Below are 14,918 nucleotides of genomic sequence, written 5' to 3' on the forward strand. Positions count from 1 at the left end.
GACTAGGGGGAGGCTAAAGAGATATACGTGCCTTGCACCCTAGGCACATGCCTCTTCTGCCTAACCATAGTTCCGGCCCTGACTTACAGAATTAGAAAAAACAGCTTTCTTTAATCTGTTAAAGAACAAAGCAGTTTTTTTAAATATTGTAAGTTGCTGACTGATTTCAATATTTCTTTATTTTAGAATGTTAGGGATCTTTTTCCTGCATGAAAAAGAGGCCACTCCTTTACAACTTTCATTTGAAGCAGCGTAGGTGGTTTTTCATGGTGAGGTGAGGTTTTGGAATGCCCTTCTGAGAGATGATTTCTTGAACAGGCATAATATCCAAGGCTATTGTGATACAGGTATAGGACCTGTTATCCAGAATGCTTGGGGCCCAGGGCTTTCCGGATAAGGGATCTTTCCGTAATTTGGATCTCCATACCTAAAGTCTACTAAACATCATTTAAACCCAATAGGATTGTTTAGCCTCCAATGAGGGTTAATTATATCTTAGTTGGGATCAAGTACAAGGTACTGTTTTATTATTACAGAAAAAAAGGAAATCATTTTTAAAAATTAGAATTATTTTCTTATAATGGAATCTATGGGAGATGGCCTTTCCATAATTCGGAACTTTCTGGATAATGGGTTGCCGGGTAACGGATCCCATACCTGTACTAAAATCTACAATTAGTATTAACGTAGGTATATATAGTTTATATATGTGAGTGCATAGATGTGCACTGGGATTTTGGCCTTTTTCAACCCAACTTAACTATGTCACTATGGGGCACGTTTACAAAAGCACGAACGCACGAGCGTTCATGCGAACGCTCAGAGCGTATTTTCGCCGTTTTTTTTCGGGCGTCCGCACAACTTTTTCGTACGGCGCACTACTTTTTTGGACATTTGCACGAAAAAATCGGAAAGGTTTTACCGCTGTTTACAATTGTTCGGTACGAAAATTTCGTGACTTTCGGATCGCCAATACGATATTATCGTGACTAATACGATTTTTTCGTAAGCATTTTCGTGATATTTGCGATCTTCCGAAATTTTCGTTTCCAATACGATTTTTTCCCATTCGTAATTCGGATTCGTGGATTAGTAAATGTGCCCCTATGTGTTGCTAATAACCTATTTAAAGATAGAAGTCTTTGAAGTGTAGGTGTTTATTACACCATTCTTTGCATCATGTTCTGTCACTTACAAAATAGGATTTTATGGGGGGGGGGGGTAAGCTGATTTCTGTTGCCATTTAAGAAAAAGAGTTGAAATAAAATGGGACATTTTGGTTAAAAATAAACCCTGTTTAAGTAGCTCTTCCCTCAGTCCATTAACCCACAGTAATGAAACGGCAACATAATTAGCAAACCTCTAGATTTCAGAAACAATTAAGTCAACCTATTAATTCAAGGCAAAAGACAAGAGAACAAGTCAAGGTTAGCCATCTTTTCCTCTATCAATTATATTTCCCAGACCCTCTCAGCACATCCAATAAAGGAGGAGTGGAAAAAAATAACTGACATGTATTTGAGGCATACTAACAATTTTAATAATTAAGCCAATTCATTATATGAGATTAATAAGAGAAATCAGTCTGGTAAATAGTGGCAAGTGCCAATTAAATCAGTCCTATTGTGGAAGGCAGAGAAGAGAGTGTGATTTTCTCAAAGCAACAAGGGCAAAATCAACAAAGTGCCAGGAATGGATGAACGCATTAAACTACGCCTGTGTTACTGCTGAGCTCTGTACTCTCACTGAAATACATGGTTCCAGCGGCCCACAAATAAATATTTCCAGGAATGAGGGAAAAGAATGAAAAACAGCATTTTCTGAGCTTTCTCACAGGCATGAGTAAAGACAAAATGAAAAGTGCTAAAGAGCCTACAAATATCTTTCAGTGCAGATCAATACGCTCTCTGTGGCTTTCTTCCCATGTATACCGTACAACAGGCAGCAGCTGAAAATGCCATCGGGGCTATATTTGTATGGATTTAGTCCCCTGTGCCAAGCCTATTTTGAATCAAATGCTTACTGTATCAAAGCTACAACTGTGCCGCAAGCACACTGGAACTGTTTCACTGGGACGCAATTAATTAACGAACCAGGATGGCAGCTGTTATTCGCTATTCCCAGTACAGCCTTTATGGGATGAATCTGCATGCGATAAATCTGCCCTGTGTGCATAAACATTTGTAATTTCAAATAAAAACAAAAGTGATAACAGGGTTATTTTGATGGAAAGAGGAGGAAATGGTGTTTAGCACAAGGGGAACTGAAACAGGCTGGTAGATTTTAATATTTGTCAATGTCGATTAAGGGTGTAATTACTCCAGCAAATTATAGATTGTTTCCGATTTATAATCCAGTCAGCAGGTCTAGGAACTGCTGTGAGATAAATGGTGGTGGAAGTTTAAGGAATAAACACAAGGGTAAGTAGGGAGAGGGACTGCTATGGACCATGGTCATAACTAGCTATAAGGATAGTTTCTATGTGTCAGTGGGTGACCATGATCTGTGATGTCAATGTGCTAAAGTAGGGGTCCCAAACCTTTCTTACTTGTGCCAAATGTAAAAAGAGCAACACAAGCACCATAAAAGTTCATGGAGGTGCCAAATAAGGGCTAAGATTGGCTATTAGGCAGCCTCTATGCACACTATCAGCTTACAGGGGGCTTTATTTGGTAGTAAATCTTGTTTTTATTCAACCAATACTTTCCACTGGAGGCACTGAGGGCACTGAGAGCAATATCCAAGGGGTTGGTGGGCAACATGTTGCTCATGAGCCACTGGTTGGGGATCGCTGTGCTAAAGGCTTGGCTCTTAACCTATAAAGAAGTAGTCTTGAATGTTAGTACTGTCACACATCCAATCTTTGCCTCTGAGCAGGCACACAAAATCCATTAGGAGAAATGAGCTGTAGACAGCAACTATTTTCTTTCTAATCCTCAGCTCATTCCTCCTCTGATGTAACACATTGACATAGGCAGGGTGAAAGGGGATTTAGGAGATTATATAATAAATCAGGCAAATGCTTGCTATGGTCCAGTAGAAATTGAAAACAATTACCCATTATCTTTTAATGATTCAGCACTAATAGAATATTGACAGCAAACAAGCAATTGGTTGCCGTGGTTGTAAAAAGAAACAAATTTCAACCCGGTTACTACATTATGCCATGATCCTACTGCCCTGCCTCCTGACAGCCGTTTACTGCTAAAACATCAAGGCCATGGGAAGTGAAAGAAAAGGGACCTTTAAATGTTTTTTTTTTTTAAATTAGGAAATAAATAATTATAATAATAATATGTTCCTTTGCTATCTCTTGTAACATTATCTATATTAATAGTTGCTGCACCCATCTCCTTTTATACAGGTTTGCACCCACAGCTCAACGGCTATTATATTTTGATTAAACTTGAAACCATCATGTTCTATTGCAACAATTTTCTGTCCATGGCCATTAAACCAGCAAAACATATGTTTTGTGAACATACAGTAAGTTTAAACACATCAGTTAAGCCCCAAAACCTTTTGGGAATTTTGTCCACCACTGCCATGTTGCAGAAAGCGGCCAGTCAGCTGCAAACAAAACGCTTATGTCTGCCTGTCACCACTCACTCGTAATGGGTGTATACATTGAATATACATAATACAACTGATACAAGAGGTAAGGAGGGCACTGATAAGACAAAAAACTTCTAATCTAAAAAGTATATAAAGTTACACTAATGATGCATTTATTAGGATACTGTTATTTCCTATAGTATGTGGTTCTAAACCTACATAGAATAGCAAATGGCTTTTAACAACAGTTAATTCTGTAGAATAATAGGGGGGTGATCCATATGGCAATGCGGAGTGGGGTATAGACATTGCAGATAGTAAGCAGGATAAGGTAGGTTGCTTTACTTAGGGAGAAAAGGAGAAATGAAGCCTATACAGATGGTATTGCTGCCTTAACTAATATGATTTATTTCATCTCACAAAATGCATTTTTTTTAAAGAAATAATTGTTCATTACAGAAAAAAACCCTCACATAAATTTGTCAGGGATGACAAGTTGGTTCCGCAGGGGCTTGTTAATAAAACAACAAGTAAACATAAGAAGTCATTTGCTAAATAAATGTAATTCTGTGTCAATATTTCTCTTAATTTCCTCTGTCTTGAATTTACCTGTACAAAAAATGAGAAAATCATGGGAATCTAAACATGTTACATTTCCTGTAAAAATGCTATTTTTTGGGGCCCTTTTTGTTCAGATACAGCCTGTAAAGAGAAACTGTATCTACATTCTGGGACTATCCAAACATGCATTTTGTGAATGACACAAACACAATTACATTAAATGAATAATTTAAAGGGGAATTATCACCTGTGATGTTTAGAGTAACTATGAATTCAAGTTATTATATTTAAAAATGCATTTTCTTCCTCCAAAGTAAAAAAAAATTGCTGCTGTCACAAGTACAAGACTTTATTCTGATCAGTAAAATATCTTAACCCACAGGGCCTTAATCAGACAGGTCTAGATATATAGTAAGTAAAGCCTTTCTTATTAGGCGTCACTGTTATGCAGAGGCAAGACTTGCTGTGCTGCAAAAATGTTCGCTTTGATCACATGGGTCATTGACATTCAATAGTTTGTGATGATATCAAACTTTACAGGCCCCTTGGAAACTGTATGGAGCTACCCCTACAAGCGTATATGCTCCGAATCACTATATTTATGAGAGGTATTTACTATGTTTATTAGTAATAGTCTTTTGCTGGCAGAAAAAGCTGTGAAAAAACATCATTATTCACTGTAAATATGCTTGACCTTGATGCTGCCAGAAGGCTGTTGTAAACGCAAGAAACCAGACTTGCAGAGGGTGTTAGCTTGAAAATTTTGAAAAAGATTTCTTTTCTTATGCCAGGACAATACCCTGGGCCTCATTTGCTAGCAGCACGCAATATGTAAAATGTATAACAATGTGTTTGTTCACTATACATTATTTGCAGAAATGCAATAGTTTATGAGACCTATAAGGGCCGTGACACACAAGGCAAATCTCCGCTGTCGTGGGCGACTAATCACCCCACAATGCCATCCCACCGGATAGAATGTAAATCACTGGTGGGATGGCATACGCGGCGCCACAATGTTTCCTCTCAAGGCGACTTCGGCAAATCGTGGTGCTGCGTATGCCATCCCACTGGCGATTCACATTCTAGCCGGTGGGATGGCATCACAGGGAGATTAGTCGCCTGCAACAACGGAGATTTGTCGTGGCATGACTAATCTACCCGTGTGTCACGGCCCTTAGAGTGTATACTCCTCATGATTGCTAGGCAAAAGTTCTTTATTGTAACTCATTTTACTGTTTGTGAGTAGGATGTGCAGTCTGTGTGTTTGTAAAAAGAAGCAGCCGTTGTTTGTATATCTGTTTTGGAGAAAGCTGCTGGGCTTTTCTTTATGTGAGAACTCCATTTTAATGCTCCTTTTCATTTTCTATTTGCTCTTGTTGTATCTGTCTGCAAGGAAAGCATTTGTTTTAATGGGAGACTTTTTCTTCATCCCTGTTTATTTGGTTCAGTTATCGGGAGAGATTTCAATGGAGTGTCTTTTTTGACACTTTTTTGAGACTACTTCACTTGAATGTTTTATTCATGCTCGTAAAAGGGATTAATAATGTGTTTTAAGTAGCTGCATTGAACTTTCAGTACAGTGTAGGCAGTGATCTGAGACATTTTGCAATTCGTCTTTATTTTTTGTAGTTTTTGGAATTATTTAGCTGTGTGTTCAGCAGTATTTCAACTAGAACTTCATCAGCTTGCTGATTGCTTGGGTCCAGGGTCTGAAGAAAAATATAAGTGATAAAAAGTAACAATAACATTGTAGCCTCACTGAACAACAGTTTTTTGGTCACTGGGGTCAGTGACCCCCATTTGAAAGGCGGAAAAGGGCAAATCATTTTTTACAACAAATATAATGATGGCCAATTGAAAATAAGCTATGAATCTGACATTAAAATGAGGGGTCTGCCATTTTAGGATGACACCAGGCAAAAGTTAAAGCAGATGAAAAATGTAATAGTGGGCCCTGGGCAAATGCCCTTTTTGCCCATTTATTAAAATGGCCCTGCATAACAGAGAAAGCACGGGGAGGTTACAGCTCTGAGAGAAAATCTGCTGTGCAGCTGTATCCAGGCTATAGGAAGGGTCTTTGGGTAGGCTTCATCTTAGTGTGAGTCAAGATTGGAGAGTCACCCACCTAAGGTGGGTGATGTCAGGTCGATTTGATTGCTTGCCACGTCTGACTTCCTTACAGGCTGGCATTTGTTCACATGTGCAGGCAGGGCCGCCATCAGGGGGGCACAGGGGGGACAGTCGTCTCGGGCCCAGACGTTTTTAACTTTAGCGGGGAGCAGCAGGACATAACGGAGGATGCCAGCAGTGATAGGGCCCGGAATTGATTAAAGGGGGCCCGAGCTAGGAACACTCTAGCACAGCCGGGCCCCCTTTAATCAATTCCGGGCCCTATCACTGCTGGCATCCTCCGTTATGTCCCGCTGCTCCCCGCTACATCAGCGATTATATAAGGTTGCTCCCCGTGTGTAGTGATGTCACATGTACGGGGCGCAACCTTATATAAGTGCAGATGGAGCAGGACATAGCGGAGGACGTCACCAAAGACGGAGCACGCAGGGGAGAGGAACTGGAGGATGCTTGGGGGGCCCTGGAGGATGCTGGGAGGAGCTGAAGGATGCTTCGGGGGCCCTGGGGGAAGCAGGAGGATGCTGGGTGGGACTGGAGTATGCTTCAGGGGGAACTGGAGGATGCTTGGGGGGGAGCTGGAGGAAGCAGGATGATGCTTGGGGGGCGCCTTGGGGAAGCAGGAGGACGCTGGGTGGGGGAACTGGAGGATGCTTGGGCGGGAGCTGGAGGAAGCTGGAGGATGCATGGGGGGGAGCTGAAGGATGCATGGGGGGGAGCTGAAGGATGCATGGGGGAAGCTGAAGGATGCTTGGGGGGGAGCTGGAGGATGCTTGGGGGGGAGCTGGAGGATGCTTTGGGGGGGCCCTGGAGGAAGCAGGAGGATACTGGGGGGAGCCGGAGGATACTGGCGGGGTAGCTGAAGGATGCGGGGGGGGAAGCGGGAGGATGCAGCGGGAGCGGGCCATAGTATTTGGGGAAGGACCACCAATGTTTTAGGGGGCCCTGGGCTGGCTAGCAATGCTTTAAGGGGCACCTGCTCTGGCACCAATGTAAAATGTAACCTCTGGCCACAAATGTTTTAGGGGGGCCCTGGCTACCAATGTCTGTGTGTCGTTTGTATTGATGGGAGGGGTCACTGCGGGAGGGGTCATTGGGGGCGTGGGAGGAGGGGGGGGCCCAGAAAATTTTGTGGTGAGGGGCCCTGTGATTTCTGATGGCGGCCCTGTGTGCAGGTGTTGTGCTTTTGTGGTCTGTATGCCACTTTTGAGGGTGCCTTGTTTTGCATTATCTCTTGTGTCTGATTTCATTCGCTGTGTGTGGGTGATGCAGTTATCTGTTAGACTGAATTCCCTGCATATTTCTCCACTCTTCTAGAGACCATCTGGTTTTGTTATTTTATTTATCCTTTGCTGCAAAAGTTGTCTATTGATTTCCCACTTTTTAAAGCACACTCTCTTGTGGTTAATACAGATGAGACTGATAGTATTGCTGGTATCTGTCCTAAGCAATGCACCTTCTATAGAAGCTGCTGCTGAAGGTGTATTTGTGGTCACTTGCCTGTTACATGTATGTATATGCTCTTGGTCTCTCTCTCTTGGTGCCCTGTCTATGTGTTTCCTATTGAGCATAATCTGTGTGTCTTTCTGGGACAGCACCCATTTGTCTCTTGGGGAAATTTCCCTATAACCATTTCTTGTCAGGGCTGACCACTTCTGCAAAATCTCTAATTTGGGTAAATTTCTTACTTTTCGTGTTTACTTCTGTTTTTCCAGATATTAATGGTTTGATGATTCCTCTATTGTTATCTTTCCAAACAGAATTTTCAATGAATGTTTCTCTGCTCAGGTGTGGGATTAATATTTCTGAATATCTATTTCTATGGTGAATGCACTCGTTCTGTCTCTGGTTGATTTATGTTATTTCTTTTTATATTTTTGAGTCTTTTGAAATACTGATTGTGGGTCTATCTGTATCTGGGTAGTTACCTCTTGCTCTGTCACTAGTGACTCCGTGACTGACTAGTTGGTGCATTTTTCTTAGGGTACAGAGTAAAGTCTGTTTGTGGAGGAATGTATGTGGTCAGGTGGAAGTTTACACTGGAGCTGATCCTTTGCGAGGGCTTTTTAAGTGAGCGCCTCATGAGAGGCTGCTGTTTCATTACTCACCGAGTTATATTTATTTTTCAAATTCCTACCAATTAAACACTGACATCTCTCTCTTATGTAGTTCTTTGCTTTTTCTCTCCTCTCAGTTCTCCGGTCCCTTGATTCCCCACATAAAAGAAAAGCATGGCACACCTAATTGCAATCAGTGTTATACCCAGAATGGAAAGGCTCAGCTGCTCGCACATATATCTCACTAATAACTATTTATCCTTTGCAATGACTGTCAGTATAAATTATTCATAGATTACAAAAAAAACAGCCTTTTATGACATGGGGGAGTTATTTTAGTAGCTCATTATAGCAAAGAACATTCAGATCTTTGACATATAAAACATGGGCAGGAAAGTATTCACACTGATAAATATTATTATGATAATATTATTTTATTATTATTAGCAGGTATATAAACATTAAATGATTTATTTTTTAATTGCGATCGGAATAGTGTACAGTAGCCTCCATGTCTGTGTATACATGTGGCACGAATATGCTTGGATTCTTTTTCACTCCATTTAAAACAAATAACAATGGTACTGATACACGGCAGGAAGCCTCTGTAGCTTTGGATTAAAAACCTATGTTGCCTTGGAGATTAATATGCTCGCTAACAATTGAGCCAGCAGCAAATTATAATGCACTTGTGGCATCTTACACTGAAAATAGATCCTGCAGCGCAGCACCCTAAAACTCTATGGCTTTACTGCAATGTACTGTAGTGTCATCAAGGACAAATAGCAACTTCCAATCTTACATGTTTCACTTTGGAGGTTTGTAATCCTTTTTTTTTCTTAAGGGCAAAGAGAGATCCGGAAGAATTATTCTACATGACCCAAAGCCATCTGTTAGGATTTAGAGCAAGCTGCGGTAATTCATAGTCCTGTGAAATCATGTTACTAGAGTCTTCTTTCATGTACCGAGATGTCATGGTAAATACTATCAGGAATTATCCATCTGTGAGATTATCTAGAAGGGATGCTTTTATGTTGGCTTTTTGCAGTTTAATACAAATCCGTAAAGATAAAAATGTATGAAAACTATCATTACTGAATGTAAACTTAACTTCATACCATTTATATCCTAAAGTGAATGTAAAGAATGAGACTCACAAGTGGAAAAATTGAGTTTTGGCTGGAGAAGAGCTGACTACTGCATCACTGTTTCAGTGACACATGTAGTCAGAACCAGATGGACAGGACATGGACAGGAATAGCAAGGGACAGACAGATATTACTTTCAATAGCAATTACCTTTAGAATTTGAACATATAATGGGAAATTGCTAGGATTATACAAAAAAGTGGAAGTTGTGCTCACAACTACATTTTAAACCATGCAGCAATGAGGCTGTGAACACAAAACGCATATAGACAGCAACAAGAGATCCTTTATCTATGGGGCATTAAGTCACTCTGTGCATTAAGCTATTAAGAAATGCCTTCCCCTTTAAGCATAACAGGGATTATTTGTCCATGTATTGCAATATAATTCAGGTTGGCCAATAAGGCAAAGTAAAGGGAAGGGCATGTCTTAGTAGTTTAAATGGGTGAGTGCAGAGGACTTCTTGATGCTGTCTGTATGAATTTGGTGTACAAATTGAACCTTAACCCGCACACCCTTAGCTCTCCAAAAAAACACTCACCGCTCGGTGCACAATGCCCAGGGGGATCGGCACCCCCTCCACAGACTCCAAACAAATAGCAGTAAATAGCTTTTGAGTGCCACTGCTATTTGTTTGGTGTATGAATTTGGTGGTCACTGCTTCATTGCCCCCCCCCCACCTAATGGTTTAAAATGTAGTAGTGAGAACAACTTCCCCATGTTTGCTATAGTTTATACAAGAGCAGTTGCCAGCTGCATGTTGTAGCTTCCATACTTCCCAGCTACAGTCAGGTGATCCCAAAGGAGCCAATAAAAGGGCAACCATTTGGGGGTTCTAACTTTGAAAGCAAGCAAGTTGCAGGTAAAACTCAGTTCCTTTGTTAAATGTATATTGAAACAGTAAAATTCTTCATGACTCATATAAAAGTGAGTGTAGGGCTGGGCAGACTGGGGATGACTGACGTAGTTAACCAGCTTGAAGTATATTGCAATATATGGACAATGTTTTGCTTAAAGGGGAGGGCATTTCTTGGTAGCTTAATGCAGATGTCCTATATATACTGATAATGGGTGAGTGCAAGAGGACCTCTTGTTGCCTTCTATATTTGAGCTTTCAACCCATCTAGGTAGCATGGAGGGAGAGGGAAAAGAGTGAACAGATAAGGTATCATCTTATATGGAAAAACCTAATGATACAGTATTTGATACAATCATTATGAGGATATAAATATATAACGGTAATAAGTTACCCCTTTTATGTCTGAATCATAAATCTGGCCACAAATCTACTCACAAATACCTATGAAAAACATAAACATATCTTTATAGAACAACACAGAGCATAGTTAGAATTTTGCAGAAGTCATTTAATTACAACGACAGGAAAACCCAGTGAGCATTTATCAAAGAAAAATGTTCAATTACTTTTCTCATAGTGGGTTTGTCCTATTTCTGCCTAGGCGACAGTTTGATAAATAGGTCCCCAATTATCTAGGCATCTGTAATATATACTGCCTTATTTACATTCTAATTAAACACGCAGCTCTCTACAAAAAGAAATAAAACAGACATTGTGTCATTAGGACTCAGATGTTTACAGGAAACTGAGAATGTGACATAATTAAATGTTTCCCAAATATTCATTAAACAATGGCACATTTTAGAACGAGAGACGTGAAATGGAAAGTAAATGTTGAAGCCTAAAACCTGTAAAAAAAAAGGCTGCATGTGTCCCTGTTGGTGACTGCTTTGCTTGTTAAGGCCCTGTTTAAAGCAATGTATTGGTTGCCCTTGTAGCTGTTCTGCTTTTATATAGAGGGCAGTCATCTGCTGCTATTAGGGGAAACCTGAGATTGAGATTGGGACCTGGAGTGCAACAGTACAATGTCTATAAAAGTTACTGAATATTCAGTGTCTCGGTTCTCAGACAGACTTTCCTGAGCCCCTGTTATACACTATAAAAGTTTAAGACAAAAAGTGAAAGATTAAGGATGCCTGACATAAAAGACTTATGCTGGCTACAGTTTTTTCTCAAGTGGACAAAACAGCCAAGTGATAACAGTTACATAGCCAAAATACAGACAGTTACATAGCCAAAATACAGGTCCCAAACACCCCTCCTTCAAGTCATTTGGTTGACCAGTTGTGTATAGAAGGGGTAAATACTCATGGGCTCTCATTAGAGAACCTAGCCCATTATAACATTCAAAGTAAAGTAAATACATAAACATTGAGGATCAGGAACAACTAAATAATAGTCTTTCACAGGGTGTAACTTGAACCATAAGTAAATAACTGCCCATATTAACGTTAGCATTTAATTCTTTACTACTTAAAGGTGCTAATCAAAATGATCTTACCATAGCAGACTGAGAGTAGTTCGCTAGGACAGTCATTCATACCTGGAAGAAACAGAAGACTATATAAATACACAAAAATCAGGTTACATTCCAATTTGGTTACAGTGTTAATATACAGTATATTTATTATAGGCATTTAACACTCCATGTGTCTTTTAACCGATTGGGTACTAACATAGTAACAAAGTAACATGTTGAAAAAAGACACATATCCATCGAGTTTAACCATATATGTTTATATGAAACTTGTCTAACTGCTAGTTGATAAAGAGAAAGCCTTCTGAAGCCTCTCCAAGTTGCACCTGAATCAACTTTGTCCTAAGAGCTATTTTTTTTTTTTTAATGTACACTTGCTTAAAAGCCATCTGACCTCTTCTTGAAGCTAATCAAAATGGATGTCCTCTTGTCTGCTGAAAGGACCTACTTGTTGTATCATATTGCCTCTTAAGCACCTCTTCTCCAGCGTAAACAACCCCAACTTGGCTAGTCTTTATTTATAACTGAGATTTTCTATAGCCATTACCATAGCTGCCCTTCTTTGAAATCTCTCTAATTTAAGAATATCCCATCTGAGCATTGAAAACAAAAACTGCATAGCATATTTGAGGTGGGGCCTACCCATTGCTCTGTAACATGGAAGACTGACCCCCTCCTCCTATTAATTGATGCCCCTTTTAATACAGCTCAAACCTTGTTTGCATTACTTGCTACAGCCAAGTGTATTATCTTCAAGGACTTCAAGGTCCTTCTTCATTATGGATTTGCCTAGTGCAATCCCATTAAAAGGATTCTGTCATGATTTTTATGGTGTACTTTTTATTTCTAAACTACACTCTTTACATAGCAAATAATTCACTGTACCATTTAATATTGTTTCTCCTACTCCCGTGTAACTGGAGGAGTCCAAAGCCGGACTTGGATTTCTTACTATTGCGTGCTATTCTGATACCTACTGGCAGCTGCTATCTTGCAACCTTTCCCATTGTTCTGCTGATCGGCTGCTAGAAGGGAAAGAAAGAGGGGAGACAACACTCCAACTTGCAGCTCAGCAGTAAAGTATGACTGAAGTTTATCAGAGCACAGGTCACATGGCTGTAGCACCCTGGGAAATTAAGAATATGGCTAGGCCCATGTGAAATTTCAAAATTAAATATAAAAAAAATCTGTTTATGTTTTTGAAAAACAGGTTTTGATGCAGAATGCTGCTGGAGAAGCTCTATGAAGCTTTAGAAGAAAGAAGGAAGAGGAAACACTCACTGCAGCTACCCTGGGCTGGTGCAGTTTTCTCCTAACAGGAGCACCAGCCCAGGGTATAAGGTAAGTGTTTACACTCGCTGGGGGGTGTCTAACATTTGACACCCCCAGTGATATTTACCTTTCCTCCTCCTTTAATGGATGGCCAAAAAGCAATGTGCAGTCTCATTTCCTTTATAAATAAAGTACTACCATATTTAAGATCTTTATGATTTATCTTGGCCAGAACTGATTTATCACTGTCTGCAACTTTTCTCATGTATCTGCTGACAACATTGTTCTTTTAGTGGTACTTTTATTCATGACACAACTTTCTAACAGCAAGTCCCTTGGAATATCTCGTGCCTTATTAACCACCTCTTTAAGCTTTTCATCTCATAGCCTTTTTCCTTAAAACTATAAAAGGTACATTGCCATATATGCACTAATTAACTGTAACCACTTGTCTGTGTTGTTCCCTTGAGAAGGGGCTATACAGTTTACCAGATTTCCAAAGTGAAATCCACTTTCTGGCCCCATCCCCTTTGCTGTACACCCACTCAACCTCACAGCAGCATGGACGATTCAGTACCATTAGGGTTAGGTACTGAGGTCTCTGACCTGTAAGGGTTACATTCCCTGTCATTTTATATTGTTAGAGCGATAGGTCCAATTCTTAACATAGCAACAGAGCTGCTCTGCTTCTGTACATAACTGTTTTTTATGCCCACTTGTGGCTGCTTTGTACATTTCGCCCTGCATTAATAATCTCTGGCATTTTATAGGGTAGAAACCTGTGCACAGATTAACAGTGTGCTAAGAAAAGTGGCACACTTAGGGAGGGGTGGGACTAAGAAAAATACAGAGTGCTCCACAGGGTCACTTCTTGATGTTTTTTCAATAATCTTATGATCCTAGTTTAAGTTAAGCAAGTGGATTTAACTTCCCGTAATTTAAACTGCTTAGCCCTGCCGCCATCTTTCCCAAAAATTTAAAAAAGTCCTGTACTGTGAAAGTGCCAAGTCTGAATGTATGACAAAGGCTTAATGGATGGATGAGACAAGGGCTGCATATTCTACAATAGACTTCCCAGGGCAGGTGTGTTTTTTAGGATGGAGAGGAGAACCCGCCAAGTGTAAGAGGTAAGAAACTAGTTCCACTGGGGGTGCCTAACAAATGTATTTTCCATGTTCTTTAATTTGTGCCACCCTAGGCTTGGGCCTTTGTGGCCTTGCTACGAATCTGGGTCTGCATGTGCAGTTGTCAGTAGCAACCACTTCATTTTCTAAATTGTAGTAGACACAACTGCTGGCAAGTGCACTGTTTGTACATCAGTCCCATGGTGTATTGTACAATTTAACAGGACTAAATGGAATACATTTTAATTGATAGACTAGTGATGCAGCGTATTATTGGTATAAGGCCTTGGGCCACAGAGCTTTGCTAGTCTCAGCTTGCATTTTCTCTGCATTTTTTTGTACTGAAAAGTACAGCTTCCATTTGAGTGCAGGTGCATGGAGCGAAGGTCAGAGAAAAGCAGGCATTCTCAAGCTCATCTCCGTTCCCTGTACCTTCACTGAAGCAGAAGCTGTACTTTTCAGTGCAGATACATGGAGATGCGGAAGGGAGTGAATCTGCTTCTCTCAGCCTGCAGGAAAAAATGCAGGCTGAGAGCAGCAAAGCCAGTGCTCCATGTGCCCACGGCTTCAGGCCACACTGGGCAGAGATAAGCAGTGCAAAATAGAAAATGACATTTGTTATTTGTGATTTTTATAGTAACAGTGGGGAAAACAACAAAACTACCTTTAGGTCCTTCCCTGTCTTGATGTGAATGAGTAGAAAAGAAATAAATGCAAAGCAAGCCATTATCAATG

At 40.3% G+C, this 14,918-nt stretch overlaps 1 long non-coding RNA gene across 1 annotated transcript in view; it reads right to left on the minus strand.

The window, feature by feature from the left end:
• The window catches only part of LOC116408879, a 71,545-nt gene that overhangs the window by 18,029 nt on the left and 38,598 nt on the right, over positions 1-14,918 (minus strand). The window contains exon 2 of the long non-coding RNA XR_004221363.1: positions 11,812-11,853. This is a non-coding gene — a long non-coding RNA (uncharacterized LOC116408879). The remainder of the gene's footprint in view (positions 1-11,811; positions 11,854-14,918) is intronic.

This window comes from Xenopus tropicalis, chromosome 2 (genome assembly GCF_000004195.4).
Source record: "Xenopus tropicalis strain Nigerian chromosome 2, UCB_Xtro_10.0, whole genome shotgun sequence".
NCBI lineage: Eukaryota > Metazoa > Chordata > Amphibia > Anura > Pipidae > Xenopus > Xenopus tropicalis.